Consider the following 19,026-nt stretch of genomic DNA (forward strand, 5'->3'; position numbering starts at 1 on the left):
ACCAGGGAAACACACCATCAGCACGGTCTCCAGAGAGACCCACACAGGATGTAAGATTTATACAATCTTTCATATTTCTACTCTAGCCAGGTGCTTTAGGAAAAAATAAATACATGTTTGATACTATTTAGCTGGAAGTGAGTTCTTTCCACTGCCACTTTGCCAACAAACAGAACTGCACGTTTTTGCCAACCTATTTCCAGGTCACATATGTGTTTTAAGGAAAGAAAGCAGACATGGCTGACTGGATAATCTGCAAAGGCCACTCTTTCAAAACTCTTGCTTCAGGGGCCGGCCTGGTGGCTCAGGCGGTTGGAGATCCATGCTCCTAGCTCCGAAGGCTGCCGGTTCGATTGCCACATGGGCCAGTGGGCTCTCAACCACAAGGTTGCGGGTTCAACTCCTCGAGTCCCGCAAGGGATGGTGGGCTCCACTCCCTGCAACTAAGATTGAACACAGCACCTTGAGCTAAGCTGCTGCTGAGCTCCCGGATGTCTCAGTTGGTTGGAGCGCGTCTCAACCACGAGGTTGCCGGTTTGACCCCCACAAGGGATGGTGGGCTGCGCCCCCTGCGACTAGCAATGACAACTGGAGCTGGAGTTGAGCTGCGCCCTCCATGACTAAGATTGAAAGGACAACAACTTGACTGGAAAATAGTCCTGGAAGTACACACTGTTCCCCAATAAAGTCCTGTTCCCCCGCCCCAATAAAAATCTTTAAAAAAAAAAAAAAAAAAACCTCTTGCTTCATTGAGACCCACCCATTCATTCACCCATTTGCTTATTCAACTAATACTTATTCAACTAATACTTATCTAAACTGGCAGGGTGATAACTGTGTCTGCAATTCTTTTCCTCTGTGAGCACAAAGTACACAACCACAGTTGTTTTTATGTACCGTTTAAAATATTCACTTTTTTTTTTCAATGAGGTGAGGAAGTGCCACATTCACCCTATAATGCTTATTATAAAAAGTAATAATACTTATTATATAAAATAATAATACTTATTATAAAAAATACTTATTATAAAAAAATAATAATAAGTATTTGAGGAGGAAACAAGCAAACAAACCTACTGCAGTACACACAGTACACACACATCATTAAATCCATGCGTGTGAAAAAATGGGAAACCATGCTTTTATTACGGATGGCATTATATTTATTATTGTCATTTCCAACTTAGTGTACAGAGAGATGTCCTCAGTACAGGGATGAGTGTCTTGGAGGAAGCAAGAGCAGATACCCCCTTGTTGCCAACTGCGGTTATGCCAGTCTCGGGCAGAAGGCTGTGGCTGACTTCTCTGGGTGCTGCCTATAGTTTCCTTCATTTATCTTCCTAACTCTCTTTACTTGGAAACTTGTAGGGTGCAAAGCAGGCCCGCAGCTAAACATCCCTAACGTAAGACGCCCGGGACACTGAACTTGCTTTCTCTTCTTCTTTCTCCCTCACAAAGATAACAAACAGAGGAGGAAAGCGTGGCGCATGGGGAAGTGGAGTTAAAATGTACTGCGCGTTACTAATCCTAACATAACATTGGCAGCTTGCACCATCCCCCTGCCAAACCCAAATTAACACACTGCCTGACTGGAAGGCAAAGGCTGCAGCTATATTTATAGCTCAATTAACAAGTTTCATAACGAAACCTCCAGAAGTCCTAGGCAAACCTGACAAATGCTAGGCATCTTCACACCATAGTGACCCTGCCAGAATGCCACCATCTTGTAACAGGGAACAACTCCTGCTATCACCTTGTGAGAACAATGATGATTGGCACTGGCCCATCTGATAACGGAAAGCTGTCTGGGCAACTCTGCTCTTGTCAGGGGTATGTCTCGTAACAACTCCCAACCAACACACATACGGTAGATTCAAGCAGGTGGTGAATTCTTCTTCGTTTTGCAGATGGATGGAAATGCCTGCTCCCCAGGAGCCAATGACTGCTGAGAATGACTGCCACCTGATGACTTGGGAGCCTTGGTCCTTCCGGGAACAGTGTTGCAGAAACACGGGGTACGTCATTTGGCGGATATTACAACTTCAGAAGAAGCAGAAAACCTCTTCATCATATCTTCTAAACAGGTTATTTTTGCTTGAGGGAGAAAAGATCTTCAGAGCATTATTAGTGCACAGGCAGCACTGTTAGGATGACTAGTAAGAGCGCAGTAGTATTTTTAATACAGCATGTGACGTGGAGCAAACTGCCGTCAGAGTCCAGGTGGGCTTCCCCTTCATGCAAGAATTGCATATGTGCACATCTGGCTCCTCTGTGGGACTGTGAGCTCTTTGAGCACGGGGTGGGGGCGGGGAGGAGCATTCTGCTACATGTTGTCCTCCATATCACTTAACTCAGAAGTAAGTAATAGCAAGTGCTCAGCATATGCGAATGAATGATTTCATAGTAAATAATTTAATAGATAAGCAGTACTATTCTCCCACACATTCTCAAAACTTACAATTCTGCAAGCCTCTTGCTTTAATTTTTAGGTTGGAGTTAAAGCATTTCATGCACCTTCCTTCTATATTCCTACCAACTACAATCTATCGCCAGCTACCTCTGTTGTAGATTTATTCCCTATTAAGAGCTGGGTATTTAGGTCGCAGAAATTTGAAAAAAAAAAAAAAAAAACAAAGAAACAAAAAAACAACACACTACAATCTGCTAGTAGAGCCTTCAAGTTTCTAGTGTTTGAAACTCTTGGCTACTAACATGGGGGAGAAGCAAATGGTCATCCATTAACACTATTTTAATACATTCAGGATGCACGACATTGGGTAAGTTACTAATTCCTGAGTTTGAGTTTGCTTGTGTGTAAAATGAGAGAGTTAATCTAGAATTATCTTTAAGTGTCTCTTCAACTATAAAGTAGCATGATTGTATTTTTCTGCCATCTAGTCATACCTACACACATTAATGGCATAATTCTCCATTCTCCTATTCCCTAGAAAGGATAATTATAGAAGCTATTTTTAATACACTAAAACTTCTGAATCTGGTATGAGAGCATCCATGCTCTTTCTGCCCCCTTTGCACCCTCGTTTCTGGGCCTTTGAGTCCCAAGCAAAAGGGTATTTTTTCCAAGGGATATAAACGGACCATTTTCTCTGGACAACTTTGTAGCTGCTGAGAAAATATCATAAAACTACAAGCACAGGATAAAGAACATAAGACAAAGTCAGGTGCTGTTATCAAGGTAGACTGGAGTAAGACTAAGGAAATTCTATCGGGGTTCAAGGATCTATTGCCTCTCCCTGATTTTTTCAAGGAACAGAACCCGGCACAAAGATGTCTCTACAACAAGGGCCTTAAAGAGGTCCTCAACTGGCCAAATCTGGCCCCAAAATAGGTTCAGTGGGTCAGGTCATGTGTAGCTGCTGTGACTGATGTTTGAATGTGAGTTTAAATAAATGTGTTTGGGTGGGTAATGGACTGCCCGGGCTATCAATGACCCTTACCATTCCCCATATCTTATATTTTATGTCTTAATCTTTTCATTCATTTATAGTACTGGCCCTTTGCCAAATTCACTGTATCTGTCTTCTTCCCCTAGCACAGTATGTCATGTCCCATGAATGTATTTTAGTCCTCTGTTTGATCATTGTTATGTCTAGTACCTAGAAGAGTGCCAGGCTCATAGTAGATATTCTGTAAATATTTGTTGAATGAATGAATGAAACTATCCTAACAATTGCTCCCACCCAGAGCTCCCATCACCAACCATCACGTTCTGTTCACACCATCACAATAGCCTTAATGCAACACACATTTATTAAGCACTAGACACTATACCAGGTATTAGAGATGAATGTGACAGAATGAAGCAACGTTCCTTGTCTCAAAAGCTCTCATTTAATAGAAGGGATCAGTCATACAGACAAACAACTATGACAGCGTCACACAACTGTTTCGATGGGGAAGATATGTTAAAAGTGCTATGAAACAATTGACAGAAAAGCAGGGAACATTTGCAATATGCCTCAGCGATAGAAGCTCCTTACGTGGACAAGGGAGAGAGGGCATTCCACACAGAGAGAAGACTAGACAAAGTCAGAGTAGTGAAAACGCATATGCTTAGGGCACAGATCACTTACATGTAGGTGGAAGAGAAATCACGGAGGAGTGGCTAGAGGTGACACTGGGAAGGTAGCATTTCTGCAGGACTGGGAAGATCTTTAAGACCAAGTTGAGGAATTTAGATGCAATTCTTCAGGAAATACTATCTAATACTATTAAAGTATTTTAAACAGAGAATGCGAGGAAGAAAACAGTGTTTTAGAAAGTAACTTTGATATCACTACCGGTTGGCATGAGAATAACTTGGGAGATTTTTACAGTAGTCCAGAGAAGAGATGATGGAAACCCTAATGGAAGGCAAGAAAAGTTGCATTTCTTCCAGGAGAAATTTACGCAATAAAAAATTTGGAAATATAACTAACAAGGGAGAGAATAAGAGGTGAGAGTCAAGGGTGGAGCTGAAGTTTCTGCCTTAGGTAAGCTGGATAGATGAGGCTGCTACTGAGGGAACGAAGAAAGAAATAACTAGCAGGGGTACGGTCACTGAATTTTCAATATCATGGTCAATGGTGACCTTTTTCAGGACACTTTCCAAAAAAAGGAGGGGGAATGAAAGTGAGTAGATGGATCAAAGAATGAATATGATGTGAAAACCAGAGGCTCATAGAATAAGGTGTCATTTATTTATTTATTCAAAAAACTCAGTGAAGGGAGAGGGAGGGATGGATAGGCAGAGCACAGGAGATTTTTAGAGCAGTGACACTATTCTGAATGACACTACAATGGTGGATACATGTCATTCTACATTTGTCAAAACCCATAGAATGCACACCAGCGAAAGTGAGACCTGATGTAAATGATAGACTTGAGGTGATAATGATGTGTCCATGCAGGTTTGTTGATTGTAACAAATGTACCACATGGTGGGGATGTTGGTTGTGGGGGAGGTTGTATGTGTGTGGGTGACAGGGTGCTTATGGGAACTCCCTATACTTCCTGCTCAATTTTGTTGTCAACTTAAAAATGTTCTAAGGAATAAAGTTATTATTTAAAAAAAACACAAAACTTGGTGAAGTCTTGTAAGTTTGTAAAGGGAAACAAGATGGTATCTTGAGAAGAAAGTAAAGTCAGGAAAGATAGTGTTTTCCTTTCTCTCTCTCTCGCTTTTAGGACAAGACAGACTTATATACATGCATCGAAGCATTTTTAGGCTATGAAGTGGTCTGTGAGGAAAATATTTAAGAGAAAAAATACAGCTGATGCAAATAAAAGTCCTTAGAAAAAGACTTAGAACAGTGCCTGGTACACAGTAATTGTTCAATTAATGTGAGATAGTTATCATTATTATCATACCCCGTTACTTTCTTTTTGATTGTATAGTAATTTAGGATTCTGTCCCAGCTCGCTAATGAGACCATTAGCTCACATAAAGGTTGTGACTGCTTGAAGTTTGTGTTCCTTATAGAACTTAGTATAATTCCTCAAATAGAATCTTCATTGACTGATTGATTCATTAACAGAGGTATTAAACAAATGGTAGAGTTTGAATCTTCTCAGGTGGTCATTTCAGCTTCTGCCTTTATTCCACGTGTGCTTAAGCATTTTTATCCTTAACCTTTCAGGTACCATACGGCATGCATTAAACAAAAGGCCCTATCCCTCTCAGATTACAATACTGTACTTGTCTATGACAGTTATGAGACTTTCAGTCACATGTAACATAATTAGAAATCTAGAAGAAGGAGGTTGAGAGCTCTCGCTGGGGCAGGATCAGAGACTCCATAATGACATCAAGAATTAGGTTCCTTCTATTTTTCTGATATGCTTCTCTCGGTGTCGGCTTCATCGAAAGCCTGGCTTCCCTCAATGTCACAACATGGCCACAGTAGTTTTAGATGTCACATAAAGACAATGACATCTTGATAATGAGACTATTCTTGCTCAGTACCTTCCTTGTGAGAAGGAACTTTTCCAAAAGATCCCCAACACATTTGCCTTACAGCTCATTGGCCAGAATTGTGTTACAAGCCCGAACCTTACGCCATGTTTTACATAGCTTTAGGGAATGGGCCACTATTGATTGCCGTAGACAAATCAGGAGCCATCCCCTTGGGAAGAGAAGCACCATTTCAGAAGTACATGATCCTGCAGAGGAGAGGTGACCCTGAAATAAACAGGGTTCTGTTTGGAAGCATAACGTCATGGGTTAAGGCAGAGAGGTGAACGTTGGCTAGGCATCAACAGCGTTTGCTCGATTTGAATCAAAACTAACATAGAATAAGAAAGAAATGATATAAGTGGCACCTCTCTAATATATAGACAAAAGAATTTGCTTTTGGAAGTTACTCTACAAGCATATAGATGAAACAATGATGAATGATAAACAAGTAAATAATGACTTCAAGTTTCAACCAGGTGGATACGAGGAAGAACGTAATCCAAGTAAGTGTTTGGAGACTCACCACACTCGTTGCTCTGCTGTCTCAGGATAGTTCTCATGATGCAGGAGGAGAGATTCTTCATTCACTCCACCAACATTTCAGTGTCTGTTTTGTGTCAGACCTGATAACAAAATCTGGAAATAAATATTAATAAATCAGTTCCCATTCACTAACAGGGTACGAAATCTAGGACAGAAGACTAACAAGTAAATAAGCAACTATAGCATGTGTCTTTAGGCACATGATGAATATACAAGGCACACTCTAGCACAAAAGTAGCAGTGGTCAATGTCATTTGGGGGCAGGAAGGATATAATAAAGGATATAATAAAGGAATGTGAAGGATATAATAAAGGAATGTGATGCTTACAATAGGTCTTGAAAATAATTAGTTGCCTTCCAGATTAAAAGGGGCTGGAAAGGGCATTCCAAAAATTAGGAAATATTATAGCCAAAGGTGTACAAGTGTCAATTAGTATCCTGCCGCCATGAAACTCGAAGGGGATCCAAGTGGCTAAAGAGCAGAGTTGAAGGAGTATGGATGCAGGTGAGCACAGAGATTTTGGCAGAAACCGGCTGATGGAGAGCCTTATCTCCCGCCCCCCACAAACTTGTATATAAATTGGGGTTTTACGTAATATGTTTAACACTGAAGGCTGAACAAAGTGAGCAAGCATTTAAAAATATTCCTGAAAGCTGAGTTGTAGGGAGATTGAGATGAGAGAAAATCTAGAGGTGGGGCACTCAGTTTAGTGAATAGGTAGGGCTTCTATAGTTCAGGCAAAGCAGACTGGGATGCTAGAGCCAAGGCAATAATAGAGTCTGCAGAAGAGGGAAGAAGAACAAAATACTTGATGGAACTCAGTGAAAATTCGATGTGGAAAAATAAATGGAAAAGTCCAGAATGACCGAATAGGTGAAAGTACGATTAATCAAGATAGAGAAGATAAGAGGAGAAGTTAAAGGTAGGATGACCAACTCAACTGGGTTTACCTGGGACTTCACCAGTTTGTGCACTAAAAAGTCTGCATCCTGGGAAACCTCAGACCCAGGCAAACGGGATAATTGTTCATCATATAAGGAAAAGCACATTTTGAGGAAAGTATGATGTGTTCAATTTGGAAGAAAATGAATTCCAAACCTATTGGGTAGTAGAACATTTAATTTGCATCTATCTAACTCCAAACAGCTGGCCAGTTCAGTGAAAATTCAACCAGATATCATTCACTAACCATGCACACTCAGAAAATATATTTTCAAATAACTTGCACATTTCCACTCCATCCCGTAGATACAACCATCCAGCGTTCACACTGTTAAGGTAGGAGGCCTTGACACAGTGGTTAGTCAGTCTTTCTCCACCGGGTTGGTGGACTGCAGATACAACGTAAAGGATGATGATGGATACCTTTTGAGGCATTCGTTGCAAATGATTTTAAAAATCATCCTTAAAAGGAATACATTCTATTATAACCCATGTTCATTTCTACGAAGGGGACTACCCATCTCTTTTTGCTGCCTACAAAATTATTATTCATCAGAAAATAGAGTGCTGCCATGCTTTGTCAACTTTGTGTCACAAAAACATACCGTACTGTACACAACCATGCAACAATTTGTTGCAAAAATGAATTCTTTTTTAAGCCCATAAATATACACATTATACTTAACTGCACATTAAATCAAAACAGCTATGAATTCTAAATTCCTTTACCATTTTTATTAACAAATAACAAATTTGAAAACCATGCCTCAGAGAGTTTTAGGTTTGTACAACAGCTCTAAGAAGATTCTAAACATCTAGTTGTCTAGTAAAAGCCTAAAAACATCATGGTAAGAAAGAAGTTCCGTTGCATACGTTTATCTGTGCTTGAGACCAATGTTGTCCCACCAATAGCATGCTCTGTACACTGACCTAGTGCTCTGAGAGCCCCCCAAAAGCCTTATTTAAAACAATGGGGCAGGCAGTGAAGACGGTGTTCCACTCTTAACTTAGCGACTCCAGTACTGATTTAAACCAGACCTTTAGTGTTATTTTAACATAGGTTTTGGATTTAATTATCTTAAATGTCTAAAAGAATGCATACAATTCCCAACTGTTTATCTCTTTTATGGTAAAATCTCTTCCCCTATCCCTAGAAATCTGTTTTAATTATTTAATCAGTTTGGCTGAAACTCACAAAGCATAAATTGTTAGTTGTTACTTAACATTCCTTATAAATTGCATTTATTAATTTCTGGATAGAGACTTGTCCATTGCTACAGTAATTTAAATTAGTATCCACATGGTTACAGACCGCTGCTGAATGATGATTAAATCTTTGGGGTAAATTCAGTCCTTAAGATATTTAAATGGCACTAGAGATAAGCTAACCAAATTTGGGTCCAAGAAGTTACAATTTATCAAAAATGTAATAAACCATGGCCAGAAGATTCATCGAAAGCAGCACATAATGTGGTCCATGAAATGACATTTTAGCATCTCTCTCACTGTGGTCACAGGGAAGTGCTGACGGTGCAGACACGGCAATGCTCCATTGATATTTAACAGTTCCCATCGACAAGGTACTTTGCAATATTGTGGCTTTTTATACACTCAAGTCCCCCCCCGATACTCTATCAGTCATTTTGTTATTCGACACAGTGACACATTTCTTTCTTGGTGCTTAATTTCACGGGGGGCAAACAATCAACATAGCACACAACCCCTTTGGAATTTCAGAACAGAAGGAGGAACTGTAGGACCTTGGTGGCATTTCAGAATGATAAATCGCTAGGGGAAAGAGCTCTGTAGGGACTACTGACTCCAAGCTAATTAGGAACAGATGACGAGGGGGAGGTTCTGGAAAAGATAAGGGATGTCTCCCAGGTCACAAGGTGGAGAGAGGCTCTAGAACTCAGTTTCCTTACTTGTGATCCAAAACTGTTTCTTTGAGACCGATTGCCACCGAGTCTGTTCAAACTGATCCTGACCCTTAAATTTTCTCATATCACGGAAAGGACCTGCTCATTTTTACCCGGGGGATCAACGTGGGAAATTGAGTGATTAAAAAATGAATTTTCCCATTGCTTCCAAATACCTAAAAATAATAATAATTTAAAAAGAGGGTGATCGGCAGGGTATAGGGGAGACCCTAAGTGTCTCCTACGAGAAACACTGACTGAAACTCTTAGGTGAAAATAACAAAATCAACTCATAAAATAATAGATTCTTCTTCCTGCTGCTAAAGATAAATATTAAATAATCCTAGGTGCTGCAGGCTGAAAATTAATTCTTTAAGGCAAATAGCGTAGTACCTATATGTGTTTCAATTTCTGTTTGGCATGGTGCCTATTTTGAGCACCCTGCACAGACCTTTGAAGTACTCGGGCTGCTCTGATCACACAGATGCTGAAACAAGAACTGCTCCTCAGGCTCCCCAGCACTGTAAAAAATCTATTTTGGATCATCAGGCTCCCAACTAATTCCAGGTATTCAGTCTAAAAGCAACAATTTTTAATACATTAATGATACATTGCAGCCCTTTTGAATTGAATTGTGCCAGGAGATGGGAGTGACATCAAGTTAGAGGAGTCCCAAAATGCTGAACCCCTGCAATTTGTGTTCCCCAAATTACAGTCAGGTGCAGTCGCCCACATGGGGCAGGCTTAAACAGGATACACAGTGAGGGGGAAAAAAAGTGCTTCAAATAGAGCCCTCTAATGATTAATTTACAATAGAAACAAGGATAAAGGGCAAATAGAACATTGTATTCTAAATCATGAAACTATTACAGACGTCCCACCTGTCTACTCTTAGACTATCTGAGAGCTAAGCCATTTTATCCCCAGCCCCTGTTGTTTTAACTGTACTTCTTGAATACTGGTGTTTGACAAATAACCTACAATGTCTCCAGGAAGCTAAACACACTCAGGACCACTTCCACAGAAACTTTCAGAAATGTTAAAGAAAAACAACCACCAAAACAATAATAAAAATCTACAATCTAAACTTTTTCATAAGTTCCATAAAAGCAGTAACTCTTTTTTTGTTTGTTTGTGTTTTTTTTTTAATTTTGAACACTTATCCCTGGAAGAATCTTCTGCTAAGAGCATAGGGGTTAGACCATGTGCTGCTCTGGACCAAACAAATGTCATGAGGCAAGGTGAGTTCTTAGTGGTCATAGAGAGAAGAAAAGTCTCTGGGGAGCCAACGAATGGAGTAACCCTCACGTCCAAGTCTACTCCACTTCTTCTACAGAAGGGTTAGCAAATACTGGGTCTATAAATGGAACCGGAGAGTGGGGATCCTTCACTTTGATATTTTAAACCAAACTCCATGCCTCTTTCCAGAAGGGACATGCAACCCAGCATACTGACCAAATTCTAACTGCGTCACTGCATTCTGTCTCTTCTGAATACCTCCTGGAACTTCATCTGGTCTTCATTCCATGTTATAACCAATATGAGCTGTTGGAAAATTGCCCTTGAGTGGCTGTACTTCATGTACTGGGCGACATGACTCATGAGCATTTTTGAGGCAAGGCCATCTGCTCCTCTCTCTGTAGAGCAGGGAGCCAATGGTGTAGCAGCCAGTGTGCCACATCGTGCGCCACACAGTATGGCAGCTACTGCCAGGCACACCAGGAAGAGGCTCAGAGTTGGACGTGTCCTCACAATCAGAGATGAGAAAGGTCCCTGACTTTACAAAAGGCTACTAGCTGAAAGGAGTTGAGAAATACTGGAAGGATAAAGGGCTTATTTTTATCTTTGTTTCTATGCTTGATTTATTTTTACAAATCAGTTAAGGGAAATGCTTTTCCTAGGTCAGTTGTTAACCCAAGCCTTCTTCCTCCACTCCCGTCTCTCCCACCACTGTCAGGATTGGAGGGTACCCAGGAGTGCTGCCCACAAACCCACCAATACCCAGAATGAAAAAAAATGTGTATATATATGTGTGTGTATATATATGTGTGTATACATATATATACATGTATATATATACACATACATAATATGTGTGTGTGTGTGTATGGTGTGTGTGTATATATAATTAATTTGATTTTTCTCTTGTCCCTTGCTCTATTTGGTGATGAGGTTTCTGTGGTCCTGATTCTATTGCTATAATCACCATAAATGGCACTTGAGTACAAACGAGGTTCGTGAGGAGTGAAAGAACTTCAAAAACAAATGCCACCAAACTCTTCATTCGACATCTGTAGTTTAGGGTACATCACTGCCGCTCTACGTTGGTGAGTAAGCTTGCTACAAAAACAGGACTGGAATGGCAGGGGATTAATCTGACCTCATACTTTCAGCAAGAGTTACTATTTTCTACTATCTTTGACCATATTTCCCATCATGCAGAATACTTTGAAGTGTAAAAAATGCAATCATCCGAGTGCTTAGACCAGGGGTGTCCAAACTTTTTACAACGTTTTTCACCAAGGGCCAATGTGGTAAAATACACAAACAGCCGGGCCCTCACTCGAGGTGAAAGTACGTATTGCCTCACCTGGTTTATTTAAAACTAAATATATTTTTGGAATTTGCTGCGGGCCAAGTAAAAATGGATTGCGGGCCGCAGTTGGCCCACGGGCAGCAGTTTGGACACCCCTGGCTTAGATTGTCCCATACCAATTCTGTATGATTAGGAGGAAAATGAGTATTTGCCCTCTTGTAGAACTATCCGGGGGATGGATTGTTCACTTTTTGTTCAGATAGGTTGCTATCTGTTATACATGGCTTTAATTATTTTCCCCATTTGCTTTTCTATGTACTTCACTCCTGTTGTGGCAGGGTTTTATTTTATTATTATTTAATCCCAGAAAAAAGGAAAAGATTCAATACGGGCAAAGAACAAATGCTGTAAAATCTACTGTAATAATGTTCAGTGGGAACTGTGGTCATTGCAGGGTAGAGTTGCACACCTACTCATTCTTTTGTGATGATCGTGTTTTTACTATTTCAAATTTAATACTTTTTCAAATAATTATATGTTACCTCCCATGTATTTAAGCTGTACTTAAAGCATGCTAAGAACTGGTAATTCTTTAATGGTTGTTCACTTACAAGCGATTGTGGGTCATTACACAATCATTTAAAGGGCATTAATGAGAAATTTAATGGTTTTGTAGAATATCATTGTAAGGGACAGGGGAAAAGTTACTGGCTGTAAATTTTTGACCATTGTCTTACAAAACGTATTACTTTAAAGATTTATGTACGTAACAATGAGTACAATAAAAGCTATGCTAAAAATAATTTGAAATCAAAGTAATGCATATAGATAAGTCTTTGCTCTACTGCAATTGGGTGGGCACTCTTAAAAAATAATCTTCTTTTTCTCCTTTCTCTCTCTCTCTCTCTCTCTCTCGCTCTCTCTCTCCTCTCTCTCTCTCCTCTCTCTCTCTCTCCCCTTTCATACTCCCCCCTTTCTTCTCCCTCTTTTCCTGCCTCCCACCCTTCTTCACTACTTCCATTTTTCTTCTTAAAACACATTTTTAGTACCATGAAAGATTTTATTTTTAATGAAAATCATTACAGATTGAATTCTTAAACAATGTGTTTTTTTTAGTTGGTGGGTGTTACGAACAGAGGGGTGAATATAGAAGGACAGCATTGCATAGCAATGCCCAAATGTAGCGAATCTTTGTTTACAGAACTTTCCCCCATACATCATTATTTTAAACTATTTCTCGTATATGCTATAGGACAAATAGAAACTCCAAGACTTTCTAGGACATCACTCCCTAAGGTAGGGCAGGGGACTAAAAGGAAGAGGACCTAGTCCTGGGAGTACACCGATAGAAATCCATAAAATACATACAAAAAGGGGTCTTACACATACCCAGAACAACATCCGGCATCCTGCCCACGCAGCTCACCTCTTGAAAAAGAAATGAGTATTTGAGAAGCTCACTCTACTGTGGAAGTAACCTTATTAAGTGCTTTAATAACACAACAGTCATCGTATTATGCCGGGTTTTGTCCACTTATGATTCTGGTGGAATACATAAGAACAAGACAATGCCCCTTTCCCAGGATTCTTGCATAAGCAGGAGGATATTTCTAATTAAAAAGGCAGAGTTAGTACAGTACATGAAATGAACAGAACCATATCTCTAGAAATGCTGAGATTTTACTGTTTGCATTAAGTAAGGCTTGTATTTCTCTCTGTATCTAGCCCAATACCCATTACAATAAGATGAAGATTTAAGATAACTTGGTCAAAAGGTGGTGAATTACAACTTTTAATTAAAATGTAGAAAATAGTTGCTTAAAGTAAACATGATAATGCTTTCCTGACCATCGATTTCATATGAGAGAACCACAAAGCAACCTAAATATTTCAGAATGTGACATTGTAAAGTCAGGCAAAGGGGATTTTCAGAAAGTTATACATGACGCAGACTGGGCAGTTGCTACTTGCCACTTCTAGACCCCTGGGAAACCCTGGCAGAATGCAACCCACATATGTGGATCCACAAGGATTCCTTTACTTGACCTGTTCAGGTAAAGCAAGTGATGACCCAGATGGGAAGAGGGTAAGGCAAGCATTGTTTACACCAAAGAGAAATTCAATAAATGATAACCGGAAGAAGTAGAGTTATCCTATATATCTTAATATGAACAAAAATTAATAAATCTAATGTAGAGTAAAATATTACTGGCACCACCGGATTGAACGTAGCAATGATTGAAAGATTGGTGATGGGGTGTGTGTGTGTGTGTGTTGTGTGTGTGTGGTGTCTCCCTTTACCATAATTAGTTCATACTGTTACAAAGCAAGCTTCATGCCTCCGTCTAACATTACCTCCAACTCTTCCCCTAAATAAATGTTCTATTTCTAATACTAAGCCTCCTGGGCTCAATGTGTATGCTGTCTTCGCTCCATCACATGATTTATGCTGATTCCTGCCCGCGATCAGATTTCCCCGGGCCCATTTGATCTCTATCTGATTGGCCCATGCTTACCTCCTCCATGAGGCCTTTCCTGATCACTCTAGCTTAAGACTTGGCTTCAAAAACCTAAAGCTACCACCAAATTTTAGGGAACCATGCTAAGAGTCACGGGGAAGACAGATTGTTCATCCTTTGGCAGAGCAGGCACTGTTTTGGATCAGTTAGCTTCTCAGTCCATAAAGCAAGGACATACTCCACATCTGCCTTATAGAGATACTGTGATAATTACCTCAAAAATACATTAAGAACACATCTGGAATAGCATAGTTTCACCATACATGTTAGTTCGTCTATCTTTCTTTCCCTCCCTTTCAAATTCGGAGAAATTTGTATTTAAACCATTCAAGTATAATAATTTGTTTTACTTACTGTCTTATAACTTTCAATTTTTTATTTGTTTTGTGGGCTTTTATTCTCCATCATCTCGCCCCATGAGTCTGTGATCCCCCAAAGGAAGGGACCCTTATTTTTGTATCATCAGATCCCCTGACTCATCTAGCATAGTTCTATATGCACAGTTAGGATTAATAAATATTTATTAGAAGAATGAATATTAGTCACTTTCTCTAATGTTTGGAAAAAATGAATTTCCACAGAATAAAAGCTCCAAATTAGCAACACTGTATTCTATTTTTATACCCCCTGGTACGCTATACTATGAATGAATTTACATACAATGGAGAGGGACTATCAAACAGTCTGATTTCAGGCTATTTCCAATCACTTTAGCTGGATGGCTCCATAAAGTAGTAAGAGGTACAAATGTAGTAAGATGATGCATTTAATTCCAATGTGGGTATGTTTACTTTATGGACAGAACTTTTCTAGTCTCAGGGACTATATCTCTGTACCTCCAAGTAAGTGATAAATATAAAAATATTGGCCCCAAGCTGGTCTAAATGAGCAAAGAGGATCATCTCAAAGAAGGAAAAATAAAAATTAAGTCACATGCACTACTGATGGAAAGGTGGCCTGTGATCTTGGTAACCAAAGGACAGGACGTTTTACCATTTAGCATTTAACTCACAATCTTCTTCCATTGATGAAATGGGGTCAGCACAGCAGTTATGAGTTTGGCCTCTGGTGCCAGATGTCCTGTCTGCTCTGTGACCTGTCAGGTCACATAGCCACTCTCTGCCTCAGTTTCGTGACTGGCAAAGTGGAGAGAAGAATAACCATTCCTGCCTCATAATTTTGTCACGAAGCGTAAAGAGGCATCAGATGTAAAGCCCTCAGAACAGGGCCTGGTGCAGAGTGAGGGCCATGCAAGAATTAGGTGTTAAGCCTGCAAAATCTGAAACACCAGACAGTGTTTCTGTAGTAGTGGTCATTTCTGCTCTTCAGCTCTCTGCTCTTTCAGAAGGAGCAGGCCCAAAGAGCACGTGGAGGAATTGAGACTCACCACCCAGTGCTCCTTCCTCTCAGTCTCAGAGTAAGAGAAGAGTGGCAGAAGAAACACCCTGGGCAATAGTTCTCCAAGTCCCTTTGCCATTGCTCTTACACTTTGAAAAGTCAGTCTGCAAAAGTGTGCGCTCGTTTCTGGGATGCCCTGTGTTCCCGAGTCTCTCAGTGCTAACGCCCTTAAGTGGCACGTGTGAATTTAGAAAAGCACAAACTAAAAGCAAAATAGGAGTTGCAGAATAAAGAAAGACCTTCCCAAGGGGTAGGGAAACGTAATGAGATAAAGGTGTAAAGGGGGCCACCCCACTTTTAAATATCTTCATCCCAACAAAAGCAAGAGCTGTTAAGTGCAGTACGTCCAAATTGACAATTTTTTTAACAAAGTTGAGCTCTTCGAATCAAAATGAGGTGCCAGTGATGCCTTCAGACATTACACATCTGACTAGTCATGGGAAAGTAATGATTGTGTGGTTTATACTGGGTGGTGGCTACATCCTTAAACAATATGCAGCATTATGTGGGCTCTGATTTTGATACAATTTCTAGAAAGAGAAGGGTAATGTAAAAGTACAGATTCCATTTTAATGCATGTTTATGCTTGCCTTTGTCTGGAGTCTAAGAAGGACAACATCTCCTTCCCATTTACTGCAGCAGCATTATTTTTACATAAAGTTTGAAACATGTGTGCTGCCAAGGCACCCCTCCAAGAAGGTAAGCCCTGTATTCCCATCTATCACACGCCTTCGGACATTTTTTACTTAGGGCTTGTCGTTTCAGTGGGAAGGAAGAGCGGCCAAATACCAGCCACGTGGAGTTTTATTCCTTCACGCTGTTTGTGATAAACTTCAGGGGACATATTTAACATTCAACAAAAAATGAAATTTCTGGGGCCACCCCAGCAGGAGGATAATATCACTGCTCTTACAGCAGCACCGAGCTTTAAGACACTGCCAAACAGTCCAGGCACAAAATGTGACTATATGTATATAAAATTCCTGGAGGAGTGGGGGAGGAGTTTTACAGGTTTCCATAGCACTCGGTTTTAATCTACTACAGCTCATCCCCCATGCTAATATTATTATTTTGTTGTTGTTATTGCTAATATCGTTCTTTGTCTTCTTAGGAATAGTCTCCTCTGGGAAGACAGCACCGTTCACCTTCTGGCAGTGTAGTCAGTCATTCTTTTGGATCACAGGGCATCATTTTGCCAGCTTCTCGGAGTTGCTCGACTGCTGAGAAAACCATGGAGGTTTGGGCTGCATGGACAGAGGAAGCACAGCTGGGGATCGGCTCTGGGTGCATGCCTCACCATGCTCCTCTGTCCCTTTGGTCCTATGCTTTACAACCTGGAAGAAGGAGCAAAGTTGCCAGAACCCAGCGTTGTCTGCAAATTCACTTCAACCATCATTTCGGAGCACATAATAGGACCCACGTCAGTGCTTGAGATTATTGGTGATAAGAGAGTCCAAGTTTTGGAAGAAAGTTAAGGTTGAGACACATTAAATACACACACACACACACACACACATCATATCTAATAGAGCATAGGGTAGACATGTCCTGAAGCTCTTCTGTCCTTAGGAATGGGTTAGAACATCCCTAGCAAAGCCCTAAGGAAAGTGCATTTGCTGGGACATTAACGAAGATATTTGGAGATCTCACTTTTCTGCTGGAAGTAGGAGAACAGAGACTATGGTAATTGCAAGGCAATGAGCAGAGAAGCGGGTTTTAACTTTCATGCTCTGACAGGGCCAGAGAGGGAGATTACAAGGAAAACACAAAGGCAAATGCATGAGGCGGTCTCCTGCCTCCCAAGGGAGGGGGATGAGCATCTCAGGGTTTGCTGTAGAGGCCCACGGCCAGCACAATCTATTAAATAGCTCAAGTTAGTCAATGTGGAAGAAATTCTTAGACACACATGCCCAACCATATGTGCATGGCCAAGATTTAAAATAGAAAAGTGAGAGACTGTTGGATGACTGAGGATTTTTCCCTTGCCAGGAAGTCCTCCTTAAGGATTTCATAACTTGCAAAAGAGAATTGCTTGCCAGACAATCCAAGAAAAAGACACAGAAGATTGGGACCTGCTTCCTTAATGATGAAATGTCACACTGCTATGTAAATCAACCCAAAGAAAGAGGCAGGCATGATGAAGATGGCTTCGCAGAAACAAGAAAGATTTCTCCACATCTCCTCCCTAAACTGCTTTAATTCCTCAAACCTCTGGGACGGAGGCACACACACAATGGGTCCTTCTTGGTGGCTGCATTGGGCAATAAGGGAACCCCTCTGTCATAGGAATTCTATGTCACAATGAAAAATTATACTGTGAGGCCCCAGTTCATGAGGGGAAAATTCTCCATTTGTCAAGTTCACGGCAAATCAAAGAGCTACCCCACTGGGTGTGTGTGTGTGTGTGTGTGTGTGTGTGTGTACACGCGCCTCTGCACACATGCGCATGTGTGTTTATGTACATGTACGAGATAATGAAAAAATAAGATGGCTCCCATTAGCCACATGACAATCAGCTTTATTAATTTTCAATCAGACCAAGCAGATATTTTTATGCGATGTTTCACCATCAAACACCCATCTCAACAAATCTGTGCCTCAGCGCCTCTCTCTGATGGCCCACCATTCTGTAGCTTGGTGTAAGAGAAAACCAATATAGCGTATGAGGACCGATGTTTTGTTATGTCATTACTCAGTACCTATGGTTGAAAATACTCCCATTTTGGGGCAAAGGGTGGTTTGGTAACAGCATAAAAATAAAGTTATTATCTCACACCATGGAAGTTTGATACTTCGGGGCTCTGACACTTGGGTAATTGGCTGTAATTTATGTGTTTCAGAAGTATTGCAATCCTATCTGCTAGAAGTTCCATATCCCAAGAAGTTTCCTCCTAAATTGTACCATCAATTTACCATTCACTTAGATTCCTATGATTTTAAGATGAGAGGGGGCTTTATAAGTGATTTAAGTAAATTCTGCCATTTTACAGACTAGAAAGGTGAGGCCCTGAAATGTTGAGTTGTTTTGTTAAAGCTACTTGGTAGAGAAGTCAGTATGAGTTTTGTGGTCCTTTGCCTTCTAGTCTGGTATATTTGATACTACACTGAACGTCAGGGTCACACTATACAATTAACTCTTCTGTGTCCCCAGGAATAATATGGATCTCTCTACCAAAAAAAAAAACAGTCTTTCTGCTTCAATCTTATTAAT

The 19,026-nt window shown here is 40.4% G+C and overlaps 1 long non-coding RNA gene across 1 annotated transcript in view; it reads right to left on the reverse strand.

Annotated features, from left to right (window-relative positions):
• The window catches only part of LOC117032718 (uncharacterized), a 339,217-nt gene that overhangs the window by 130,389 nt on the left and 189,802 nt on the right, over positions 1–19,026 (reverse strand). The window contains exon 3 of the long non-coding RNA XR_004424796.1: positions 6,480–6,592. This is a non-coding gene — a long non-coding RNA (uncharacterized LOC117032718). The remainder of the gene's footprint in view (positions 1–6,479; positions 6,593–19,026) is intronic.

Source organism: Rhinolophus ferrumequinum, chromosome 13, assembly GCF_004115265.2.
Source record: "Rhinolophus ferrumequinum isolate MPI-CBG mRhiFer1 chromosome 13, mRhiFer1_v1.p, whole genome shotgun sequence".
In the NCBI taxonomy this organism is placed as follows: Eukaryota; Metazoa; Chordata; class Mammalia; order Chiroptera; family Rhinolophidae; genus Rhinolophus; species Rhinolophus ferrumequinum.